The sequence below is a fragment of the Pteronotus mesoamericanus genome, unplaced genomic scaffold, assembly GCF_021234165.1.
Source record: "Pteronotus mesoamericanus isolate MK-2021 breed Mesoamerican mustached bat unplaced genomic scaffold, CSHL_Meso_final contig_82, whole genome shotgun sequence".
NCBI classification, from domain to species: Eukaryota; Metazoa; Chordata; class Mammalia; order Chiroptera; family Mormoopidae; genus Pteronotus; species Pteronotus mesoamericanus.
Window position 1 is genome coordinate 11,375,844 of NW_026555265.1, and position 9,646 is coordinate 11,385,489.

General features: G+C 38.0%; 1 pseudogene; it reads left to right on the forward strand.

Moving 5' to 3' along the window:
- The first annotated feature begins 715 nt into the window (after window positions 1-715).
- LOC129079802 (ADP/ATP translocase 3-like) lies at window positions 716-7,273 on the forward strand (annotated as a pseudogene).
- The last annotated feature ends 2,373 nt before the right edge of the window (window positions 7,274-9,646 follow it).

Genomic DNA, 9,646 nt, shown 5'->3' on the forward strand with positions numbered 1-9,646 from the left:
CCACCCTGGTGAGGCCCTGGGACACTGCCTCACCCATTTCACACAGTGCTTGAGGTTCTTTCAGTGGCTGAGTCTTATGGACAGCCTGCAGGAATTAAATAAAAAATGTCTATTATTTAAAAGGAACCAAGAAAAAGAAATAGTTATCTCCATCCTTGTGTCGTTGCTCTGTACCAGAGTGATGCACAGCACTGTTGCTGCCATAAGGGGCCTGGAAGGGAAGTTCACAGTACACCAAATGAGGCAGATTAGTTAAAAAAATAATAATAAAATCATCTTTTCACCTTCTCTTCATCCTTCTTTCTACCCACTTATTTATTTCAAGACAATATTGAACATAGCCCGGGTCTTAGTGCCAAATGATTAATATAGTACAATATTGAAATGAAAATCTCTTAGTATTAAACTATGCAATATATAAATTATTATAAAAAAATCTCTGCATCTATTATAGCGATGATATTTTAGTAAATTTTTAATAAAATGAAAACGGTATTTCTTTAAAATGTAATATTTTAATTATTATTTATAATATTGTTATTTTATATTTCTTTATTCAAATTTCAAGTGTACTTTAATACTATATTCAGGAAAAGTGAGAGGATAAAAATTTGTGAGAGTCAAGTTTAATTTAAAAATCTTGTAAATTATATATGCTTTTTAAAAATTTTAAATTTTACCCTTTTCTATTGCTGACTAAAAAGGACTCAAGGGCATGGACAGCAATGTGGGGATTGCTGGGGTATTCACAAGAAAAGATGGGTGTATTTTAGAGGTACAACCAACAGGATTTTCTGATGAAGTTGATTTTGGGTGTGAGAAAGATCAGAGATGTCTCCAAAGTTTCTGGCCTGAGCAAATGGAAGAATGAGTTTCCCACTAAATGGTATATGAAAAGCTGTGCTTGTAGCAGGAGAGGAGGTGGGAAGACCAGAACATCAGCTTTGGACAGCTTGAGTCTCTGAGAGAGCTTAGTAAGATGCTAGGAGAATTCCTTGACATGTGGAATGAGGAAATCCAAGAGAGTTAAACTTAGAAGGTGGTTTACATGTTCCACACCAGGCCAGGGCCAACCCGCGTTGGTTCTGGTCCCTCTTGGTGACATTCTTTGAAGGTAAACCTGACCAGAAAATGGCCCTGGTCTCTCTCTATGCTCACTTTGATGAACCGACATATCAAAGGACACACTTGGAAAGCTAATGAATATTCTAATTAAATCCTCCCCTAATACCTCCCCTAAAATTCCCACCTTCAGAAAACAGGTAAAAACCTCCAAGATAAAGAACCTAGTACATGCTCTCTCTAGTAAAACCACAAATTCATTTTAATTGTTAATTCTGTGTTGACTAGTGCATATAGTATTCAAGTTGTTAATCTTTGCTGAAATTCTCTTGTCTGTTTCCAAAATTTTAGTTGTCTCAAACATATAAGGGTAAAAGTACTTCTTAATATCATCAGACAATATGCTTGCTCCTGTTTGTTTGTTTTTCCCCAGAACATATATGTTGCATTTTCCATTGTTAAACATACTTTTCAACCTTAATTGGAAATTTACGTTTTTAATCATTTTCAGAGTATAGGATTATGATTATTTATATGTAATTGAAATTTTACCTGTAACCACTGGTAAATCTCACTTTAATTTTCTTTCAAATTGACTGATTTCCTTTCTTTCCTGGCAGCAGCATCGCTGAGGGAGCAAACCCTGCCCTCCGCCCCTCTCTTCCCCTCTCCACTGGGCTCTGAGCCCACTGCGGTTCCCCTCCCACTGCACCACTAGGACTGAATGGGCCACCTCCTTTGCCAAAGACATCCCGACCCTGAGGCATTGCTGCCTTGATCTCCAAGACAGCCCTGGCCCCAATCCAGTGGTCAAGCTGCTGATACAGGGTACAACATGCCTGTAAGCAGATCACGGCCAACAAGCAGTACAGGGGCATCATAGATTGTATCATGGGCATTGTAGATTGTATCATTCACATGGACAAGGAGCAAGGCGTGCTGTCTTTCAGAAGAGACAACCTGGCCAAAGTCATCTGCTGCTTCTCCACACAAGCCCGCAACTTCACCTTCAAGAAGTGCAAGCAGGTCTTTGTGGGGGCCGTGGACAAGCACAGGCAGTTCTGGAGGTAAATATTTCACTGGCAACCTGGTCTCCAATGGTGCAGCTAGGTCCTTCCTTCTGCTTTATCTACCCCCTGGATTTTGCCAAAATTCACCTGGTGGCCGATGTGTGGAAATTGGACACCAAGCTGGAGTTCCAAGGCCTGGGAGACTGTCTGGGGAAGGTCACCAAGTCTGACGGTTCCTGGTTCCTATACCAGGGCATCATCATCTACGAGGCCACTGACTTCGCCTGTACCACACGGTCAAAGGCATACCCTGACCCCAAGAACACCCACATCATGGTGAGCTGGATGATCACCCAGTGACGATAGCGGCCAGCCGGTCCTCCTATCCCTTTGACACTGTGAGGCAGCTGATGATGATGCAGTCAGAGCACAAGGGAGCTGACAATATCTACAGGGGTCCATACACTGCCAGAGGAAGATCTTCAAGGATGAGGGGGAAAAGCTTTCTTCAAAAGTGCCTGGTCCAATATCCTCAGCGGTGTGAGCGGTGTCTTCCTGCTGGTCGTGTATGAGGACCTGAAGAAAGTCATCCAGGTACGTACTCTTGGTCCCCTCACCTAGACGGAGGACCAGGAGAGTTCTGTAGAATATTTAACTGTTAGGAACCAATGTTCTTCCAGAAATTCCAATATCCTTGTCCAACCAAATCTTCTGTAGAAGGCTGGGTTGGGGGGCTCTAGAATGGGCTGATTGGGATCCCAACCCCTGACATCCTCATTCCATGCGTTGACTAGGGAGAAGGGAAATCCTGGCATTTTTCTGGGCTACAGGCAGGGCAGCTTGCTACACAGACCTATACTTAGGTGCCTGAAGGATCAAGCTGTGTTTAAGTATTTACTGAGAGGAAATCATGTCCCCTATTTGTACCTAAGCACTGTCCTCTTTTTGCACAGCCAAGTATTTGCGATTACATTCTATGTTTGACATTATGCTGCAAAGAAAACCAGACACACGGGGCGGGGGGGTGGGGGGAAGATTGATCTAATGTTTTATTCAACTTTGTTTAGTAATACTTCAGTTTAACATGTTCAACATGAATTGTGAAGTTGATATAAGCTAGTATTTATATAATTGTTTCTAGTGTTTTCTTGAGTACATGTTTACACCCATCTTATTTATACATACCAAAGTACACATATTTATATGCATAAACATGAAATCCTTCCAAGTCACATCTCCTCTGTCCACAGAGGTAACTAACTGGACTTTTTTTGTTTCAGTTCCTTGCTTTTCCTACTATTTTTTATACAAATGAATGTCTTCTTAAACATTATATTTATTCCTGTTAATTTTAAAATGTATCAGTGCTGGTTAAATGGAAAACCAGATATGCCCATATTTTGGGCATCAGTTAATAACCATTATCCATCCTTTATTTTTCAATATAATCTGAATTGGGTTGCTTAGGTCAGCATTTTTTCTTCCTGTGCTAAACTGTCCTTGAAAAATTGCAGGTTCTGTTAACAGCTTAATTAAAAAATCATTGCAATATATATAGAAAATATCTCTTCTTTGTTTTTAACTACAAGAAAAAAAATAGTATGTAGCATCATAAACCTGTCTTTATAATGCTTATAAAAAAAACTTGTAAAAACTAAGAACTGTAAAAGTAATTCAAAGTTTTTAAGGGCTTTCTAACTGATTCTTTTACTTAATAATAATATTATCAATAGTGTGTCAATTGACATATCATTCAGGGTCCAATTAGGAAGACCAGTAATATTTAAAATAAATCTGTCAGTGATTTGAAGCACTCCTGGGCTAGCAGCAGTGGGAAACTGTTAATATCCAGTGGAGAAAAGGAAGAAAAGGGAGAAAAAATGGAGAGGGAGCTACAGCTGTAAATGGGACTGACATTTTGACTGTTGGTAATGAAACTCTATCATCAATCTGTCTTGACAGGAAAAGAGCCATGATATTAAATATACTAATTACACTGTCCTCCTATTCTCTATTTTGTATCAATGTGTCTATATTTTTTAATCTAATACAAGTCAGGGAGTAAAATAACCTAATAATTGTTGCCCATATGGTTCAGCTTCCTAGAAAGAACTAGGGTAGAAGTTATAACTTAAGAGGCAAAAAGAGATTATCTGAGGAAAAAAAAAAGGTAATATTGTTTGTACAAAGATATACATATATAAAAATTCTCTTTATTCAGTTCCAGCAATTTATTTAGCCAAATTCTCAAGTTCCTTGGGTATATTTCTATATTTCAAATTACCGCAAGCAGCAGTTTTAACAATTTTTCCACTGCTATAGACTATACATGGTCATTTTTGCAGCCTAATATAGCAGTCTTATTGCCACTTTTCTAATTATTTCTATGAACAATTTTCTTGCTGCTTTTCCAGATATTATCAACTCACAAACTCCAAAATACAATGGTTTAGGTTTTTATTACAGCAGGGCCCTATTCCTAGATAGGAGTTCATATAACAGTTAGATTTTGCTGTGTAAAAAAAAAATAAATAAATCTAAAATTTAAAAACTTAAAAAATGTATTTGGTTCAATGAAAAAAGCAAATTATCTCATTTAGCTCATGTTTTTTGTACTGGCTAGGTGGTTCTTCTGATCTGAGGGAATCATAGACAGCTGGCTTGTAATCTAGATGATCAAAAAATGACTGCCTCTTATCTCTGGAAGTTAGCGTATTGTGACATAGGGTGCTTACTTCTCTTTCTTGTGTCCCCTTGTCTTTTAGTACAGCATCACGGGCTTGTTTATATAGTTTACTTAAGATTTCAAATACAGCAAGCAAGGGAAAACCCCTATGATTCGTTGTTTCAAGTCTTTGCTTGCTTTGCATTCCTGAACATCCCCTTGGTAAAATTTAGGTTACAGACCAAGTCCAAATGTAAAGGTTGGAAGAATAGATCCCACCTTCTGAAGGAGCATAAGTCACTGCTAGCTCACGTGATACATGCCATCAGAATTAGAAATAGAAATATTGTTTCAAGCCCTTGAAATAATAACACTGCTACTATAGTATATGAATCTTATTTTATCCTATCCCAACTAACAGAGATAATGATATAGTCATTGGAAAGGAGGTAGCCATAACAGAAGCCTAAAAATAGGTGGCAATATTTTAAGGATGGCTAATAAAGAAATTGATTCCTGAGAATAAAAAGATAGCATTTTATGCTATTCAATGGTAAAACATCCAGCATAACTCATCAGTCCTAACTTGGAAGCCAGATCATATATGCTAGATGAACTTCTATTCTTGGAGAAGATATTGAAGAATTAAATTATTATAATACTATATATCATTACTAATTGTATTTGATTAAGTATTACATAAAAATGATGAGCTCAGAAAATAATCAAACTGTGTTCAAGAAAAAATAAAAAGTAATGAAGAAATTTGAAAAATTCAGAGTGTAAAAAATCAACCAATAAATTAATCCTTAGAGTAGGAAATAAAATCATAAAAATATGTGAGCCAAAAGGGCTTTTGAAATTCACCTGTGGAGCAAAAATTATATTAAGAGTATAGTCTTCTTTCTCATTGCTTAAATATTTCATCTGATTAAGATGATTTCAGAAAACTAGATTGGTATACTTTTATGACAACTAATAATACCTGTCAGTGCATAAAATGACTCCAGATACAAATCTGCGTAGGGGTATAGCTTTGTAGGAGAAGTCTGAGAGCTTAATTTGAGTGAGAGAAGCATTTGGCAAAAAAGTAAAGATAGAATATTGAAAGACTATTCTTCAAAACTAACTGGCACATTCAAACAGATATGAATTGAGACAGCAGTACTACTAAACAAATCATGAGTCTAGGCTCTTGATAGTAAACAGTCCTTGGGACCCCAACCTGTTGTGAGTCTGAAGGGAACAGAAAAAGCTGTCCATGTTATTGGGCAGGCACTGAAGGTGTGGCCACTGAGGATGAGAGAAAACCAAAATGCCCCTGTAATATCCTACAGAGCTGTCATTAACAAAATACCATAGACTGGGTAGCTTAAACAACAGAAATTCATTATCTCACATACCTGTAGGACAAAAGTCCAAGGTCAAAGTCTGGCCAGTTCGTTGCTAGTAAAGGCTCTCTTCCTTTTTGTAAACTTCTCTTCTTACTGTGCTCTCACTTGGCCTTGTTTAGTGCTGAGATATAGAGTGGACATTATGGTGTCTCCTCTTACAAAGACACTAAGTTTATCAGATCAGGGTCCCAACTTTATAATTTAATTTAACTGAAACTATTATTAAAGGTTCCTCCAAATATAGCCACACTGGTGGTTAGGGCTTCAACACATGAATTTGGGGAGGCATATAAATATTTGCTCATAACACCTTCCTACAGAGTCAGAGATCATGGAGAAAAATAAACAAAAAAGTCCGTGCTAAGAGCAGAATCAATGCCTACTTAAGAAACAAACTAACAGGAAAAGAGCCCTCACAATATCAATTCTAAAAATTCAGAAAGGTTACCAACTGTTGTGCTTTTTCACCAGGATTTCAACTGGGCTTTTCAAGGTTTTTATCATTGCATACAACATATGAGGGGACCAAGAGAAGATATTTCCAGAATGATGCCGGGACTACTTGCATTAACCAAGACCGCACACGGAGTGGACAAAGTTTGTGTTTTGTTTTGGTATGAAGGTTTTGATTTTGTTTCATTTAAGGAAAAAAAAGGAGCAAAGGAATACTTGGAAACTAGAAAAGAACATTAAGAAAGGAATATATGTACCTAGTATTCTATCTGTTCACTGATAGTTGCCAGCCCCCTTATAGGGAGAGATGGTCATGGTGAGGATAGTGGGGCTTTTTCACAGGATTCTGAGGAAAACATTTCACTGACCCACACACAGGAGACTGTGGTGTGGCAAGATTTATTCGGGTGGAAGGCTGTCCCTGTGTCCCATCTCCACCTGTCCTGACGTGGAAAAAGTTCGACTGTCTTCAGCAAGGCCAAAACAAAGGCTAGTGTCCAGAATTTCTGTTTCATGTTAAAGCTTAATCCATTCGATCTTTCAGGCAGCTACTGAGTGGTCTCAGTACCCATCCAGGTAGCTTAGCGCTGTACTTCAGTATCGAAGCTTCTGTCCCGAGTCTGCCTTCAGAGTTGACTCCAGCTGCAGGGCTGCGAGACCTGTACTGTTACTATGGAGAGAATGTGTGAACAAAAGGAGGGAAGCACATGTTCCTGAGTGAGAGTAAGCTCCTTCTTGTTGCCTGGGACTATGTTATCTGGGGCTTAGGAAGTACCAAGAGCTTCTGCAAAATAACCAATCAATTTCCCAAGCTTTTAAGGCTTCTGATGGACCTAGCCCCTAGCCAATTGATCCCTTTTCCAGGTTAGACTGACAGGACTTTATGGTGAAGCATCTCCCCCTGCACCATTTTGACTCCTGTTGTGCATGTGTTTGCCTTCCACTGCTCCCCCGGACAATCCATACCGCTCTGGTACCAGAGGATCAGCAATACTCCTGGGGGGATCCCTGCCCACTCTGAAGATTAAGTCTCCTTGGATGCAATCCCTTGGAGTATGTGAATGCATCTGTAAATGCTATTGCTTCCTAGAGAAGAAAACAGACTTAAGTATCCCCAGGTGATTATGCTTAACAATGTCCAATTCACTTTGCTTCTTTCCTATTAATGATTAGCTAACTGACTATTAGTAACAATGTGACTAATTCTGACCAATGATTTATGTGTAGGAAAAAAACGCATGCCAGGCCAACCACTGAAGCTACATGATCACTATTTTGAAAAGATTGGTATGTAACTTGTGCCACTGTGGGAGCTAAAAAAAAGTACAACTTTCCTCCTACCTTCAAATTCTTCTAACTGGGCTAGTGATCAAATTGATATAGATTAACAGGAAAAAAATGTACAAAGCTTATTATGGATGTGTATGCTGGGGTTGTAATAAGATATGAGACCCAAAAAAACTTTGGGCAGTTAAGGTTTATATGCCATTATTGACAAAAGAAAAGGAGGGGCAGGAGTCTGGGATTTCAAAGGGGGCATAGGTATTTCACAAGAAGGAGAAAGAGCAAATATGTGGTAATCCAATTCTTGTTGGGCTATCCTGAAACAGTGGGACACAGAGGAAAGTAAGCCTTGCTAGATTTCTTCCTGCTTGTCACATGGGTTAATTCATATAAGTTAAGGTGAATATAAGATTTTCTTCTGGAAGTTTTTTCTATATAAATTATTTTAGGCAGGAAGAGGAAGTGTCAAAGGTTTTTTCTGAGTCTTTTGTTTTTTTAACATACAGCTTGAATCAATATCCCAAAATTTGCAGTTTGTCTTCTCCTTACCACTATTTGGAGTTTCTAAAAGCCTGAGGCTCTGAGTGACTGTGTGGAACTGAACTCCCACATCCACCATGTGGAAAACAAGGGTGAGAAAAAAATGTTCATATGCTGTCATTGGGGATGGGGAGGAGAGGTGTTGTATAATACAAAAATGAAAACTTGTTTGGCCTAATGTAATTTACTTCCATTGAAAATTTAAATATATATTTAAAAATAAAGAATCGTGCAAGCCCATTTTTTCTTACTGCAATGAAATAAAAACTGATCATTAAAAGGAACAAAGGTAAAAATTTTAAATATAAATTTTAAAAAAATTCTAGAATTATAAAGAAAATCAAACTAAATCTGTAAATTACACTAAAATGTGTAGAAGGAATAAGTAATAACTGTGTATAGAAATATATCAGATGTAAAGTAGCCTTCAGAAAAAGTATAAGGATTTTAAAAAACTTTTGGAAAACAATGTAAAAGAATAGATCACTTAATAAACTGACATCATATATAACATGGAAATTTATAGATTATATATGTTTATATAAACAATAATCTTTTGAAAATATGATGTTGCCTTGACTGGTATGATTCAGGGGGTTAAGCATTATCCCCCAAACCAAAAGATCTATGGTTCAATTCTCAGTCAGGGCACATGCCTACATAGCAGGCCAGATCCACAGTTCGGGAGAGGGTTCAAGAGGTAACCAATCTCTCCCCCGTCTCTCTCCCTTCCCCTTACTCTAAAGGTAAATAAATAAGTTAATGGTGTGATGTTTAATCTCACTGTAATGTAAGGACTACTAATTGACAAAACAATGGGATAATTTAAAATTACATTTTTAGGAAAAATTATAAAGATTTTTAGTGTCAGTTGTTGCGGGAAAACAGACTCAGACACGATTCAGGGAACGGAGTAAGCCTTTATTCACGCGCGCATGGGCTCAGAGGACGCAGTCTCCAAATTCTAAGCCCTGAACTGAGGTTAGGCCGGGGTTTATAAGCCTTAGCGTTGAGCAGGAAAAGGATCGGAAAGGGAAGTAGATTGTACCGGTCAGGAGGAGGGGCTTATTGCAGCTGGCGGCGGTCAGCAAATTTACAGAAGCGAGAGCAGAGCTGGTTAATAGTATCGGGCTTTCTGGTTTTTGGTTTTTCTTCCCCCCACAAGTAAGCATGAGATTATTAATTCAATAGCATTAATTGAGCCTACTGTATGCCTGGCACTTGAAATAAAGCAGTAA